Source organism: Macaca fascicularis, chromosome 6 (genome assembly GCF_037993035.2).
Source record: "Macaca fascicularis isolate 582-1 chromosome 6, T2T-MFA8v1.1".
Lineage (NCBI taxonomy): Eukaryota > Metazoa > Chordata > Mammalia > Primates > Cercopithecidae > Macaca > Macaca fascicularis.
Genome location: NC_088380.1, coordinates 74,593,657 through 74,610,348, shown reverse-complemented (window position 1 = coordinate 74,610,348; position 16,692 = coordinate 74,593,657). Strand labels below are relative to the sequence as shown.

The 16,692-nt window shown below is 40.5% G+C and overlaps 2 long non-coding RNA genes across 2 annotated transcripts in view; both read left to right on the top strand.

Moving 5' to 3' along the window:
- LOC135971306 (uncharacterized) overlaps nt 1–13,302 on the top strand; it is a 52,726-nt gene extending 39,424 nt beyond the window's left edge. The window contains exons 3-4 of the long non-coding RNA XR_010587397.2: nt 7,889–8,036; nt 12,114–13,302. This is a non-coding gene — a long non-coding RNA (uncharacterized lncRNA). The remainder of the gene's footprint in view (nt 1–7,888; nt 8,037–12,113) is intronic.
- Nucleotides 1–16,692, top strand: part of LOC102115920 (uncharacterized) — a 175,533-nt gene that overhangs the window by 51,996 nt on the left and 106,845 nt on the right. The window lies entirely within an intron of this gene.

The following is a 16,692-nucleotide window of genomic DNA, read 5'->3' as shown; positions in this document are numbered from 1 at the left end:
TGCAGAAATAAGCACGAATGGGCTCTGTTGGACAGATCTTTTAGAGAGACTGAAGGTAATTTGTTTGAAGTCTTCGCTGTCTGTTACTGGAGGCGACCCTTACATGCTAAGAAGGTTGGGCAGAATGTTATTGCCCTTGATTAATTCTCCCTCCAGGAGGAATCTTTTTATTTAAAATATGATGGTTCATGGCTTGTCAGAAGAAACATGTTCTATAAATCTCGAAGAAGGAAAAGGTCACTGAAATAGCCTTCTATGTGCTTCTTAGAATCAAGTCTTGCTAATGACATAGGCTGAAAGTCATAAGGATTGGTGAAAGTAGGTTTTCAATAGAAACATTTTATTAACTGCAAAGAAGAGGATCACTCCAAGTCCAAATTCTTGCCTGTGCCATTACCTTCCCTGGAGACCATCTACCTCGACATCAAAACTTCTTTCAAAAGTTTAAGAATAACAACGGTCACCCAGACTATATGTATTATTACGATAATCCGTATATATAGAGTCACGATGAGGTGGATTTTATTGATTCAGTTTTGCGGATGGAACTTGGAGAAGTATCTTGTCCGAGGTGTCCTAGCAAAGGAATCCAAAGTAGAGGATTTTTTTCCACTACTCTACGCCTTCTCTTATGTTCCTTTGGCTCTGGTTGTTCTACTTCCTTCCACCATCTCTGGCTCTCACCAACATTAACCTAATCCTTTAGGCAAACTTCTTGCTGGCTACCATGATCCTCCTAGATTTCTGTGTTTTCAGACATTATACCTTCCCCTTGCTACTGCAGGAGCAAAGCAACTTCTCCCCAACTGTTTTGTGAACTTTCCTCTCTTAGTTTCCCCCTCTGTAAAAGCGGGCCAATGGCCAGGAATCATCTTGCCTGTTATCCTCTCTCTTCCACCTCAGTCGGATGGCCCTCTCACCAGGCTCTGTGAGCCCAGCCTCTGATACGCTTGAAGAGCAGGTGATGCTCTGGGCAGGAAGGACATAGAGCCCAGGGCTCAGGAAGCATTCATTCCTTATTCTCAAATGCTTATCTGGATGCTCTTATCATTGCTGCCTGTAGCTTATGGCTCAGTTATTCCTGGCCAGTGCCTCCAACCTTCTGTTGCTTTCTTTCTCCTAGTCCCTAAATCTCATCTGCACCACTTAGCAGATATGTGACCTTGGGCAAATAGCATAACTTCTTTGGGCCTCAGTCTTCTCATCTGTAATATAAAATAGGTTGATAATATCTGTCTTGCATAGATTAGTTGTGTAGACTGAACCAGTTAGTATTTTATAGAAAAACACCTGATATATAGTACAAATAGTAAAATGGATGCATAGTCCATTTTTCATTTCCATTTTTCTTGATTTTGGCCCTAGAAACAATCTTCTAAACAGTAAATAATCACTAGATCATCTTTTAAACTCAGTCTACCCAATCAGACCCTTAAGCCTCTTCATGTTTCTGTCTCCATGTGCTAATTGTGCATTTTCCCTCCACAGGGACCCTGGTCCCAGACCCTCACTACTTTTGATGCTAGTGGTTTTGGGGCCTACTCCCTCTTCCTGCTACACCCTGTCTTGCTTTTCTGTGTCTTTGAGGCTTACCTCCATACCATTTGTCTATGTCCTCCTCGCTACTATAGCCAGGTGCTGACTATAATAATACCTGCTTTGCATACCTCAGGGATTATTGTGAGGATCAAAGGGGATGATTTATATGATGTAAGTGCTTTGAGAAGGAAGATGGGCTATGTCACATGGGTTATTATGATGATTATCACTCCTGGACTATCTTAAGATGACTAAAAATATCCACCTAGTGTGGACCTTCTTAGCGTATTCTTGTCTCTCTTGGGCTTCCCTGCACTGGCTGAGAAGCCTGACAGTTTAAAGCAACTGAAGAACTTGCTGGTAGACAGCAGTGTTGGGGTGGAGAATGCCTGGGTAATGAATTATCTTCTTTAGGGCCCCAATGGGAAATCTGGTACCCTGGAAAGCGTAATTTACCTCACTTGAGTGAATGCTTTAGACCCAGCAAGCATTTCATTTGCCCAGGCAGCCCATTGTGATGATGACATTAAATAATCATTATCATTACGTGGAAATCCTGTCACCTTGGGGATTTAGAAAGTGTTTCTCAAGCCACTTATACATAAGCAACCAAAATGAGCAGAATGTTCATCTAGAAGAAAGTATTTGTGAAGAAAACATTTGTTTGTAATTGTCAGCATTTGGCAAAAGCAGGGAATGAAAGAACGAAATGAACCACAGCTTTGGATTCCTTCCAGCATTTTTTTCCAATCCCAAATTGTCAGACTAGGGAGGGAAGTCTTCCTGTCATGGACCATGAGCTCTGGGGAGGAGAGTAGGAGCCTTCAACTTCCTTACCCTCTCCATCCAGGAAGTCATTTCAAAGGGAGCTATCTCCAGGGAAAAGCAAGAGCCCATTGGCCAATATTTATTTATAGTCGTATACCCTGTAAACTTGTCTTCTTTTAAAAATTAAGAGCAAAAAAGTAGTTTTGGTTCTTAGTTTGTTTGGACCACCTCCAGACAGTCATATCTATTTTCTTTATTTCTGTGCTAGTTGCTCAACATTGTAGGTCTTGATTGAATTGGTTTCATTCCTAGGTCCTCCCTTATTATTAATGTTCTTATTATTGGTTAGTTCTTCTATGTTTGCAGTGTCCTTGACAATCTTTTTTTGTTAGCTGTTCTTTATAACAACTCAGTGAGGTGGATCAGCCTTACTGAATATTTATCCAACACATTGTCCAACATTTTCTTTTGTTGGCTTTGGTTAGGATTTATTGCAGTCATTTTTTTTTTTTTCTTTCTGATAGTCATCCTTCTGCAAGAAACGTGTTTCATGCTCTTTCTTGCAGGGTTACGTGAGCCAGGGGCTTGTGTCATCTGCTTTCAATTCATGTTTAGTTTCTTCCTCCCCTTCCTGGCTTTCTCACCCTCCTCAAAGTTATTGTTGTTTCTCCTGGTCATGCAAATGGCGCTCAACTAATCTAAGGCAGGTTTGAGCAGAGGGCTTTGTTTTTTGATTTCTTGGCATTTGGGTGCATCTCTAAGTGACCACAGGCTGTCAGCAATTCAGCACATGGTTTGTTACCAAATAGGCTGTTGCTGCTAACATTTTGTGGCTGTTGTTGCTGTGGCTGGATGGATATTGGCTCTATGGTGAACCACTAGAATGTACGAAGAGAGAGGTCTCAGGGATGGTTGAGAATTGGTACTGTAGCAAGAAAGGATATCAATTCCCATCACCCAATAAATATCCATGTCTTCTGAAACCCAGCATCATCATCACCTTTATCACCAGCAGCCCTTCCCCCACAATAGTGGCCACCCTCAGCCTTGCCACCACCATCAAAACCATTTTATTATGTTTCTATTTATGCATATGTACTTAGACATCCTTGTAGCCTAGACACTTATAAGTAAATTGGACCCCCAATACCATTTTGAACTTTGAATTCTTAATATGGCTATTTTCCTTCTTCTGCCTACCACTATACTTTAACATTTCTCAATTGCACTTATATCTTATTGTAATTATTGTTGACTTGTTTTTCTCATCCACTTGACTCTGACTTCCTGAGGGCAGAGAATGTATCTTATTCTTTATTTGTCAAGTACTGTGCTACGCACTGGGTATATCTATGGGGGGAGGTGTCAAAAAGTGTTTGTTGAATGAATATTGAATGTTCTTTTAATTAAATGAAAAGTGCTCTGTAAACCATAAAAAATGTTTTAAAAACCAGTACAATAATTAAATAAGTAAGTAATTAAACAAGTACAACTTCTTTAATTATAATTGTATTACTTTGTCTTTAAAGCAATGAAAGATTTAAATCCTATGAGACTGGACAAGAAATACTTGATCTATCAATTTTATAGAACAAGAATGATGGCAATTAGACTGAATTTGGAAGAGATTAAAAAGATCAGTCATGGTGGTTGTTTTTTTTTTTTTTTTTTTTTTTTTTTGACTTATTTTTGATGTCTTGCCTGGACACCTGTGGGGATTGAGAGAGCCCAACAATGGGTGGGAGAATAGCCTTCAAGTATCTCTAAAATTCACTAAAATAATTCTCAGCCAGGTGCAGGGGCTCACACTTGTAATCCCAGCACTTCGGGAGGCTGAGACGGGAGGATCGCTTGAGCTCAAGAGTTCGAGACTAGCCTGGGCAGCATAGTGAGACCTCATTGCTACAAAAAAATAAAAATAAAAAATTAGCCTGGTGTGGTGGCATGCCTGTAGTTCCAGCTACTTGGGAGGCTGAGGTGGTAGGATCATGTGAGCCCAGGAAGTTGAGGCTGCAATAAGTTGTGATTGTACCACTATACTCCAGCCTGGGTGGTTGAGCGAGACTCTGTCTGGAAAAAAAAAAAAAAAAAAAAAATCTCAGCTGCATAAGTGGGTATTTTAGAAAATGTCTTAGTGAGGTTGTATTTAATGAGTTCTGGATGTAGATGGTTCTGGAAAGCTATGTATTGTGCTGTGTTGTATCAGATTTAAACCATTGGAACAGGAGTTGCCAAAGTAATCCAATGTAGTTAGTAGTTTGAAAATAGCTCCATGCTCTGGAACTCTCTCTACTGTCCTTGCCCTTTGAAATTTAGAGGCTGTGAAGAAGGGGAAAAAGTAGATTCCTTTATTTTCTCTCTCCATCCTCTTTCTCATGGTATGCTGCTCCAAAACAATGGAGTGGTTATTTCTGCAGAACAAACATTACAATTAGTGATTAAAGAATAAGTTTTACTTACGAGTCTGGCACATTTCTGGTAATTAATAAATACTGACTGAGTCAATAAGTGAATGAAGTGAGTGAAGTTAGCCTCATTATTCCCAGCTGTTCAAAAAAATTTAACACTTGCACATAAAAAAGGCCCAGGAATGACTTTACTGGTTTTTACCCAAGGGTACCCAAGGATCAATTGGCAACAGGGGAAGAACTTTGAGTTTGAGCCAAGTTCACTTACAAGAAGCAGCTTTTGATAAAATCTCAGTTCTGTTATCAAGATTCCTTCAACTTTTTCAGCAACCCTGGCAAACTCTTTTTGAAAAGCTGTAGGCAGAAGCTAAACTGTAAAGTCAGAAGGCAAGTCCCATCCCCAGTTGGGCAGCAGGAAATCCCAAATCAACGCTTTGGTCCATTTTGCGGGGAATGGGTTTGTAAAAGACCGATAGTACTTCTGATTCTATGCATAGAGACACTAGACTGATTGCTGGACATCAACAGAAAATCAGTGTACTAGAATTTACTTGTGTTAAATGAGTTTGCCAGGAGGTTGCACTACAGGATTCTGGCTTTTCATGAGTTATTCTTGTTACTGGTCACTGTTAGAACTTGACTTTTGGATTTAGTTATTATCTTAAATTGTAGCTTAAAGGCCAGAGGGCCATTTTCCTTCCTTACTGCCTGCTTTTCTGTTCCTCATTTTTATTTTATTTTATTACCATTGATGCAGATTTCTTTTCTGTATGTACTATTCTCTCTGTTTGGCAGGAGCTGGCCATCAGAAGATTTTTTTCATCTACTTAGTTCTTTGGGTGCTGAAGATTTAGCTAATTGGGAATTGAATGAAAGAAAGACTCAAGCAGGGGAATGTGTGCATGAAATGGATTTTTTGTTCCTCCGAGGATTTGTTGTAAGCAGATATAAAGTGTCTTTCTCACTCAGACTACCTCCAAGCGTTTTCACAAATCAATTAGCCACTGGCAGGGCACAGCGAGTGGAGGCGGAATGAGGCATGTCTTGACAGGCAGAGGCTCTGGCTGCTCTCTCTCTCAGGCATGCTGTCCTTGATCAGTAGATAACCATGGTGACACTTCACCCCCCTGGCGACTGTCTCCATTACAATCAGAACTTCAGAGCAAGGGCACAGCTTTCAGGGTCTTGCTCCACTCCATTAATAAACAAACACCCACAAGGTAGGATTTGGGAGAAGGGAGGTTGGCCATCCCTTCGAGACACGAAGCCAGGAAAAGGAAACAAAAAGAAATCAATCTTTTGTTTGCTCACTTTGACTCCAGAACACTTATGCATTCTCTGGATGGTTCCGTCGTTGAGTAATGCGGAACCTGAGTGTTTCTCTCAGTTCATTAGACGGGACTGGTGAAGCACAGCAAAGGATTCTTAATTCTGAGAGGATGAGGCTCTTGACAGGGGCCCTTCTAAGCTTACAAAATAGGTGTGACATGCCTCCTGCCAGTTCCCCAGCAGGCAAAGCCTCCAGCATACTATGCCTTAGGGGCCTGCAAGGTACAGACTAGGGGAAGAATCTGGAGAACACCTAAAAATGCATCCAACTGGGCTGTCAGAGAAATTCTCTGACAGTCACTCTGCAGGAACAAGTGGAGGTTCTGAAATACATGCATCATTTTGGGAACACGTTTTGAACTCTGAGTTCCCAGCCTGTCAATGACAGGGCTAGAGGGGAGGGGTGGAGGTCACAGGATGGGAGAAAAGGGTGACCACTGTAGTAGGTTCAAGAGGGTGAGGGTGAGCCCCGTCCTTCAGGACGCTTGCAGCCCTTCAGACTACTCAGTGAACCTAGAGTTTGGAGAGAAAAGTGTTTCTTATGTAATAGCTAGGAGCTCTTATCTCATTCTTGAGAACAAGCTGGGGGGTAGGTGGCAACTATTTTGGTCTTCTGTTTCACAGTTGGCAGAGCTGAGGTACAGGGAAAGGAATTGGTGTGTCTTAGCCCACTTAGCCAGATGTGCATGTGAAGAGAGTTCCTTTAATGACTCTCAGCAGTTCCTACAGGAATGTCCCCATCCTCCATCAATGCCATTTACAACTCCTACTCCAAGCCCCATGGCTGCCTCATAGAAAGTGGGAATTTACAGCATCACTGAGGTTACCTGAGAGACTTGGAATCCATAGACTTGACTGTGAATTCCAGCTGTTCTACTTATGAGCTCGGTGGTCTTGGGCAAGTTACTTAATCTCTCTGCAGCCTCAATTTGCTCCTCTTTAGAATGAGGATGACAATAGCTACAGCACTTTTAATTTACGAGAATTAAAAGTGTTGGTAAGCATTTAACCCAGTGCCTTGTGTAACTCAGTAAATGTTAATTGGATCTGAATTTAATGAAGACATAAAATGAGCTCAGATTTCCGTCTCTGACTTCTTTTGAGCTGAGGAAAGAGCAGGTTCCAACATACTGATGGCTCACAGATTTCTCCATACCTGTGACTCTCAAAGTGTAGGTGCTGGCCCACCCGGTATCAGGCACCTAGGAACCTGTGAGAAATGCGACTTCTTAGGTCCCATCCTAGACTTAGTGGGTGGTGAAGGGTAGCAATCTATGTTTCAAAAAGTCCTCTAGAAATCCAACAGTGCATGTTCTCACTTATAAGTGGGAACTGAATAATGAGAACACATGGACATATGGAGGGGGAACACACACTGGGGCCTGTTGGAGTCAAAGGGTGAGGGAGGGAGAGCATCAGGAAGAATAGCTAATGGATGCTGGCCTTCATACCTAGGTGATGGGATGATCTGCAGCAAACCACGATGACACATGTTACCTATGTAACAAACCTGCACATCCTGCACATGTACCCCTGAACTTAAAAGCTGAAGGAAAAAAACAGTCCTCCAGGTGATTCTGATCCACACTTAAGTTTGAGAGTCATCGACCTAAATATTAACTTCAAAGTGGCGGGAACAAAACAGCTATGGAAACATCAGGCATAATTATTGTTGCAACGTGGCTGCTACAGCTCTTTCTTTGACAGCTTGGTCTTAGGCCTATATTGGTGGTACCTCTACATCTGTCATGTCTTTGTGGATTTGATGAGAGAAGAGAAAAGAGTATTTGCTAAAGCTGACCGGCCCTCTGAATTTTTAAGACGTCCTGTGTTTCCTCCTACAGGGGATGGAATTGGCAAAAGAATATCGTGGGTCTACATGAGCATGGAGCTGATAGAAGAAACTGTCAAATACAATCTAAAAGAACACAGTCCTTGTAATGTAGGGGTGTGCAGAGACAGAACACATCTTGAACTAAAACACTAAGGGAGGTATGTGCTTAGACATATAAACTCTGGGAGAAGCTGCTAAATGTATTAGATATTCAGAAGGATGCTTAGAGTGTTGACAAGGATTGAAATGATTTTGAAACTACTTTGAAAGCTGAATATGCACTGTAAAGTTTGGATATTTTAGAATTGTAGAGAAGATCAACTTTTCATATTTCCAATAGGTGGTAGGAGGTTGTGTCTCATGACTGATTCCTCATTTATACCATGTACTTCTTCACAGGGGGTTCCGGAGATCCTCTTAGCAACAATATCTACTATTTCCTCCTTCCTTTGTGCCTTGATTCTGCACCTTTTCCACCACTTTTAAACCTCTCTGGAAAAGTTTGGAACCACCTCCCGCCACCTGCATTTTCCTGGGGGGAAACATTGGTTTAGTTGCCTTACCAGAGCCTGACAGCGTAGAATATTTAAGTCCAGAAAGATTTCTTATCAGTCTGTAATTCAACACTCTCATTTTACTGATGACAAAATTGAAGCCCAGAGATGGAGTCTCCTGATTCCAGGTTTGATGCTCTTAAATTATTCTCTAATAGAAGTGTCTCCACAGAGTCTGCATGCTTAGTAATCAACAGGGTATGGCAGGAAAACGGGGAGGCATGGACTAAGGCGCCTTCCCTTCATTCCTAGTTTTTCAGATGTAATACCTGTTAAAAAAGATCAGTCTATATGTGGGTCAGTATTGTAATTCTCCACTTTCATTTAAATACATGAGGAATGTGGTATTTGGTCCATTTTAAATTGTGGGCACTAGGGAATGGGTGTAAGTCAAAACAGAAAAAGTTCCAAATAGCTTCTAGTTTGTCTTTTTGATGAAGAGCTCATTATTGGCAAACCATTAGCTTTTAATTGCTGCCAAAGTCATGCTGTTCACTTACATGGGGAAGAGTGGGTGGGACCCAGTCCTTGACATTATATTATTTCCTCATAGCACTTGAATTTCTAGAGAAAATCACTATTTTCTCCCTATAAGATAGCTTTAAAGTAGGAACAAAATGTTCCTCTTTGGCTTTGGAACTAGGAATATCAGGTGGTTGCTTAATATTCCTTAAATTTTGCTTGACATTCTTCATGCTGACATTCTGAAGTGCCTAGACAGTAAGTCAGATGATTTCTTAGGTGTTCAGGGAACAATGCATACAGCGCCAGTACACAAGTTTTCAGGATAATGGGAGAAAACCTTGGCTTAGATTACTTCAAACCAGGCAGATCATCAGAATAAACAAAGTTGTGTGTGTGTGTGTGTGTGTGTGTGCATGTGTGTGCACGTGTGTGCATGTGTGTTTCAGCTTTATTTTCTTTCTGACTCCATAAGGGACCACTCCGTGGTAAGGGCATACTAGAATATTCACAGCGTATTAACAATATTTTGAACTGTACATATATTAGTTGACTGTTTATTGTGTGCTGGTACTTGAGCTATGCCTTTAATATCTCATTTATTGCTCAAACTCTCTATGGAAAGAATTTTATCCCATTTTATAACCTTGGCAATGTTAAGTAATTTGCCACAGGTCACATAGGAATTAAGTGGGAAAGTCAGGATTTGAACCCAGATTGTCTGAAAGAAAAGGGAAGAGGGGCTTCAGGAGGGGATGGCTGAAAGGAAGAAGGTCAGGAGATGCTTGGGGTTTGCCTGTATGAGAGAGGTCTGGGAAAACTATTTAACCTTAAACAATACGGCATTTTGGAATGAATGACCTCTCCACTCTTGTGCTGCTACCCTCCCTCCAACCTTTCTCTACGCAGCAGTAACAATCATCTTACATGTATACTAGAAAGTGTTATGCCTGCTTTGACACCCTTCAGTTGCTTCCTATTGCACTTAGAATACAATTCAAAGTCCTTCCCTTTGTCTACAAGGCTGCTGCAAGACTGCTGATGCCCCACCCATATTCCTCTCAGGGCTCGTTGTACGTGAATACGTAACAGCTTTCTACTGTGACCACTCAAAACTCCCCACCTGAGGTTTTCTGGCTAGTAGCAGACAAAAGTCTCTGGGAGTTAATGCCCCAGGAGCAGGTCTCAATCAGTGATGGACGAGAACTGGTGGATAAATAACCCCACTGTCTTGTCGCTCAGGTGGTAGAACTCTGAGGTGTGCTTGGTGCAGGCTCCAGCGGTCTCCCATGGGATTGAGCCCCAGCTGCCCACAGTGGTAAACTGCTTGCTAGCACACCGTGTGTTGCCTTCCATCCCACCCTGCCTCACTTTACTGTGCCTTTTCTGTACTTCCTCGAAAATATACTACTTGTGTTCAAATCCTTGTCCATCATCTGATTCAGGGAACCCAACATAAGCCAGAGGTCTGGTCTTGTCTGGTCTCGGCTGCCTACCTCTCCAGCTCCTCTAGAGCCACTGTACCCCATAGACTGCTTTCTAGCTGCACTGCTCTTCTTTATGCTTCTAAACATTCTAGGCTGCTTTGTACATCATGCTGTTCCTTTTGCCTGAATGTTCTGTTCCTTTACTTCCCAGGCCCGACTCCTTATCAGTTTATTTGCAGCTTAAATGCTGCCTCCTCCAGAGGCCTTCCCTGATACCCTGTAAAAGAGAGCATGGTTTTGGAGGAGGGAATCAGACTCCTCTTACTTTGGTCCTAAACAGAGCAGTGTGGATGGTGGAGTGACAGCTGCCTCCTGCCTTCCCTTTTGGCTTCCTGCTTTCTCCATATCTCCTGCCTATGCTGGGTTAGGTTGGGTCCATTCGCTGTGCAGTTGGGACTACTACTGAGTACTCTCATGTTTACGAATAAAGCTTAAAATAGCTTTAATAGATGGCAGGTCTGAGGGGAGAGACATGGAGGCCGGGTACTCAGAAGGTCTGACACGCATCAGAGAAAGCCTTGAAATTAAGGAGATATCCTCTAAATTCAATTCTCAGTATCTTCTGAGGTCCATTCAACAAATGTCCTTAAAATCCTGTGTTGATTTCTCTCATGAATCTTTGTAAGGGGTATCTTCCATTTGTTTAAAGTTGGCTTTTGTTGTTATTGTTTAAGAGAAATGAAGAAGAAATTACAGTCCTTCTTGTACTCGTGTGTTCTATTCTCTTATCAAATAGGCAGTAAAGGTATGTTTTTATCTAGTTGTTGTTTTTCTTTTTAAAAGAGCCCAGAACACAATTTTTTTAAAATGAATTAAGAAGAGACTGTCCTTCTGAGTGGAGGTGGCCTGCCCGTGCATGTGCAAGGTCCAGATGGCAGCCCCGGCTCTTTCTCCTGTGCAGGACCAACTTCTCTAACTTAGGAGGTAATCTGAGTCAAGAGATGGAGGTGTGGCATCCCCACCACTAACATTTCTAACCTCTGAGAAATGTGTGGATGGAGCACAAAGATGCCATTTATGAACAGGGAAATGGGCCCTGGCCAGACACAGAATTTATTGGCACCTTGATCTTGGACTTCTCAGCCTCTAAAACTGTTAGAAAGAAATTTCTGTTGTTTATAGGCTACCTAGTTTTTGACAGTTTTGTTGTGGCAGCCTGCATGGACTAAGACAGCTCTAGAGAGCATGAGTGCCAATCTCTCATCTTACCCAGGAGACTGAGGCCTACAGCCATTTAATGGCTTATTTAAAGTCATGCTGCTGATTTGTGGCACATGTGGGATAAAAGCAGACTGAATATCGTGGAAAAATTCTTTTAAGCCACTAACTGTCTAAAAGGTTGTTATAATTTTCAGGAAGTTTACCAAAGGGGGTGGGTGTCTGATGAAGACAATGGGAAATTCACCAAAGTAGAGGGGCTGATGAAGATATTTTAGGGAACAGTGGCCTTAGAAAAAAGTACTTTTGCAAAAATTTACTTTAGGCTCTCCAAATTTAAAAATTTCCCACTGAGTGTTTCTTCCTTTGCAAATGTTTCCAGAATTATGTTGATTGCTTTTAAACACAGAGCAAAGTACTTATGTGTGGTAAGAATTGATGTTGACCCCAAGATCTTATTTTTCAAGGCAGGAATGCTGCTTTCTTGATGTTTTCAGAGGCAGTGGTCTTAGATCAATGTTACTGAAGCCTTCAGTTCACTGTCATTTGAATGTTCCTTCTTTTTTTCTGTTAGGGCCTGAAATAACTCAGTGACTAAGGAATTTCATTCAGAAAAAAGACAGAAGCGAAACAAATACTTTGTCTTTTGGAATAAATGAATCCTTACAGAAGAGTGGTAAAATGAACACGAGTTTGGATCTGTGGAACCATTATTAAGTAATGAAGATTGAATTCATCTTCTTTGGGCTGAAGTGAAATTGAGATGAAAATCCCTTCAATAATAGATATCTACCCACTCCACGGCCTCTACACCCCCTACTACCCGCATCTGCTGCACATGATGGAAATACTGTCATTCATTTGGTTAATCATCAAACTCCCATTGAACACATACTCCATTATGCACTTAATTATTACATTCTATAATTCCAAGTAGAAGAGACTGTAAGAACTTGTATTCACAAATAACTTGTCTAAAGAAATAACATCAAAAGAATATGGCATCTCAAATGATTATGAAAATCACCCTTCATAGAAGATGGCGGATTATGTTTGTTGCATTGTTTCTGTAATGGGACTCTTAGTTTGTGCTGAATAATTCATGCTATTTGCCCAAGCCCCTTGAAAGTGCTGGCATCTCTCTGAGGGACAGCTGGCTGAGATTATGGGACAGACTGTTGCCACAGACTTGAATATTGCCAAATGGCCTCTTGGGGATTTTTTTTGGTAGTGCAGTGTTTGAGAGTGCTGTCTGTGGAATTATGCAGACCTGGGTTCGAATTCTAACTCTACCCTTTGACTTGGACAAGGGATTTAACCTCTTTTAGTCTCAATTTTCTTGTATGTAAAATGAAGGTGGTAATCCATCCTCATTGGGATTTATACATACAATGTTATAGGAACAGAAATTTCATTGTTTTAATGAAAATTCGTTTTTGAAAGAGGCTGGGTCTGGTTAAAGGGAATGTCCCTTTCCTATTTAGTGCCTTGGGTTTGGTTGTGAAAATCTAGCAAGAGGAGTTGAGGGGTAGGTGGGTACTGGGAGAGTTCCATTCTTTTTAGAAGAAGAAGAAGAATGGGGTGAGGAGAAGAGAAGGGAGGAGAGAGGCAAGAGGAGTCAGTCAAAAGGAGGAAAGCAGGAGGGCGATGAGGCCAATGAATTGGCAAGGTGGTGGTTGTGGGATAAAGGGCAGTTTAAGAAATGTGGTGCTCCTTGATTTATTCCTGATTTATTAAAATTGTATGTGTTGCTGTGAGGGGAACTCACCTTCGTTTTTTATGTCCTGAGAGCGTCTACTTGACTTCCTCTGCTCCTGGCCCAGTCTTTGATAAAGTCTGCTAAGCTTACCAGTGTTTCAAGAAAGTTAGGTTTTGTGTGTGTGTTATAAGTGGAAGTGGGTGGAAGTCAATTGTTGAGATGACACAAGTTGCCAGGAGACAGAGATCATGAGGATGAAAGCTCTTGGGAATTTGCAGAAAGCAGGTGAGGACTTCAGGTTTTCATAGGTCTCGGTGGTTCTACCCAAGTTGACAAGATCTCAAGGGGGCAGACTCTGACGTCGGAATATCCTTAGACCATATTTATTGAACTTCCAGTCTGTGCCAGAGGCTGATATGTGACTATTGTGTGCATTCTCTCCTTCCATTCACTAACAAATATTTACAAAGGGTACAGTTTAATTTTCACAAGTTGATTAAGTATTAGAGTACCACAATTAACCCCAGTTTATTTTTTGAAAAACCTAACGTAAAAGAACATGTTCATATTTCTATTTCTTGTTAGAATTTGAGAAATGTGTATTATAATCCTGGATTTTAACTTTTTAAATTTTTTCCAACTTTTATTTCAGATTCGGGGGTACATATGCAGGTTTATTACCTGGGTATATTGCATGGTGCTGAGGTTTGGGGTATGAATGTATGAATGATCCCATCACCCAGGCTGAGCATGGTACTCAACAGTTAGCTTTTCAATCATTTCCCCCATTCCTACCTCCCTCATCTAGTAGTCCCCAGTGTCTATTGTTGCCATCTTCGTATCCACAAGTACCTAATGTTTAGCTCCCACTCATAAGTGAGAACATGTGCTATTTGGTTTTCTGTTCATGTGTTAATTCACTTAGGATAATGGTCTCCAGCTGCCTCCATGTTGCTGCAAAGGGCATAATTTTGTTCTTTTTAATGGCTGCATAGTATTCTATGGTGTATATGTACCACATTTTCTTTATCCAGTCTGCTGTTTATGAGCAGCTAGGTTGATTCCATATCTTTGCTATTGTGAATAATGCTGTGATGAACATGCATGTGCATGTGTCTTTTTGGTAGAACAATTTGTTTTCTTTTGGGCATATACTCTGTAATGGGATTGCTGAGTTGAATGGTAGTTGTGTTTTAAGTTCTTTAAGAAATCTCTAAACTGCTTTCCACAGTGGCTGAACTAATTTATGTTCCCACCAACAGTGTATAAGCATTCCTTTTTCTCTGCAGCCTTGCCAACATCTGTGGTTTTTTTTCTTTTTAATAATAGCCATTCTGACTGGTGTGAGATGGTATCTCATTGTGGTTTTAATTTGTGTGTCTCTGATGATTAGTGATGTGGAACATTTTTTTTCATATGTTTTTTGGCTGCTTGTATGTCTTCTTTTGTATGTCTTCTGTTCATGCCTTTTGCCCATTTTTAATGAGATTATTTGTTTTTTACTTGATGTTTCTTATAGATTCTAATATTACACCTTTGTCAGATGCATAGTTTCTTCCATTCTGTAAGTTGTCTTTTTACTCGGGTGATAGTTTCTTTTGCTGTGCAGAAACTCTTCAGCTTAATTAAGTCTCACTTGCCAATTTTTGTTTTTGTTGCAATTGCTTTTGAGCACTTAGTCATAAATTCTTTCCCAAGGCCGATGTCCAGAATGGTGTTTCTTAGGTTTTCTTGTAGGATTCTTATAGTTTGAGGTCTTACATTTAAATCTTTAATCTATCTTAGGTTAAATTTTGTATATCGTGAATTATAGGGATCCAATTTCATTCTTCTACATATGGCTTGCCAGCTATCCCAGCACCATTTATTGAATACTGAGTCCTTTCCCTGTTGCTTATTTTTGTCAGCTTTGTCAAAGATCAGATGACTGTAGGTGTGCAGCTTTATTTCTAGGTTCTCTATTCTGTTCCATTGGTCTACGTGTCTGTTTTTGTATAGTACCATGCTGTTTGGTTCCTATAACCTTAGAATATAGTTTGAAGTCAGGTTGTCTAAGTCTCATTATCTAAGTCAGAAGATAATCTTAAGCAAAAAGAGTAAAGCCAGAGCATGACTTGTTTTGGCTATTTGGACTGTTTTTTGGGTTTCTATAAACTTTAAAATAGCTTTTTCCAGTTCTAAAATTTGAGTGTTACTATGTGTCAGGCACTGTTCTAAGTGCTTTAGTTAGCACTTGTTTAACCCTGGAAGCAATCTTTTGAAATGTGTTCTCTTCTTTCTTTTTTTTAAAAATTATTCTTTAAGTTCTGGGGTACCTGTGCAGAATGTACAGTTTTGTTACATGGGTATACATGTGACATGGTGGTTTGCTGCACCCATCAACTCATCACCTACATTAGGTATGAAATGGGTTATTTTATAGCCCCATTTTGTAGATAAAGAGAGTGAAGTCCAGGGGATAAAGTAACTCGCTGAGGTCTTTGAATTGGTAGGTAGCAGAGCTGGGATATGGCCAGACCTGGTTTGATCTCTTGACCACAATGTTCGATTGCCTCTTGTTAAGTATTCATCCATTACCTTCTTACATGTTTGATTTTCAACGAAGTAGCCATTGCTCAAGGGAACAAGGCATAGACAAGGCTAAATTAAGCCTAGTATTGTGGCTGAAATTTTGCAAAGGAAAAGCTAGTTGAACTGCTTTTTAAATAATCCATACATGACTCTGAGGCTGTTAGTTTTGAGGTGAAAGATTCACAAAATAAAATTTATGGGTTTAAAACATATTTTGAGTTCCAAAGGAAGCCATAAAATTATTGATGTGGCTGCACGTTTTTCGGAACAGATGACTTAGATAATGAAAGACTCCTGATAAAGAGATTTAAAAGCTAAAAATATCAGTTCTGCATTTCACATATCTTGTGTGGGAGGGACATTTCTGAAAGAGCAATATCTTCCCTTAGCACTCCATTCCAGATGGCTTCCCTGTATGGAAATGAGTAGGTAATGGTGGCTTGTTGTGGCAAGAAAAACCATTGGGAGGAGTAAGGGAAGGTGGAAAATAGGGAACATGCATATCAAAAAATAATATTAATACTTAGTGACTCTTTAGTAATGGGGCTATTTCCTCACGGTCATATGAATCTGGAAAAAGGCAAGACATTGTACTCTTGGGGGATTTCAAAGAACAAAAAGTTAATTTTAAAAAGTTATACAGCCATTGGATCAGAAATGTTTATGTGGTCACAGCTCATGCAGGCTTGATATGTCATCTAGAAGTGTAGGAATTCATCCTATTAGAATCCCTATTTGAATCCATTTGTAGTTTCTATGTCCTCAAGGGAAGATTTATTTCTGACAAATGAATGATAATATCTAAGGTCATTAGTAATTACAGTCTTTCACCCTGAAATGCTTCTTGGAAAAGAGGAATTTCATTATGTGCCCTTTCTTCTGT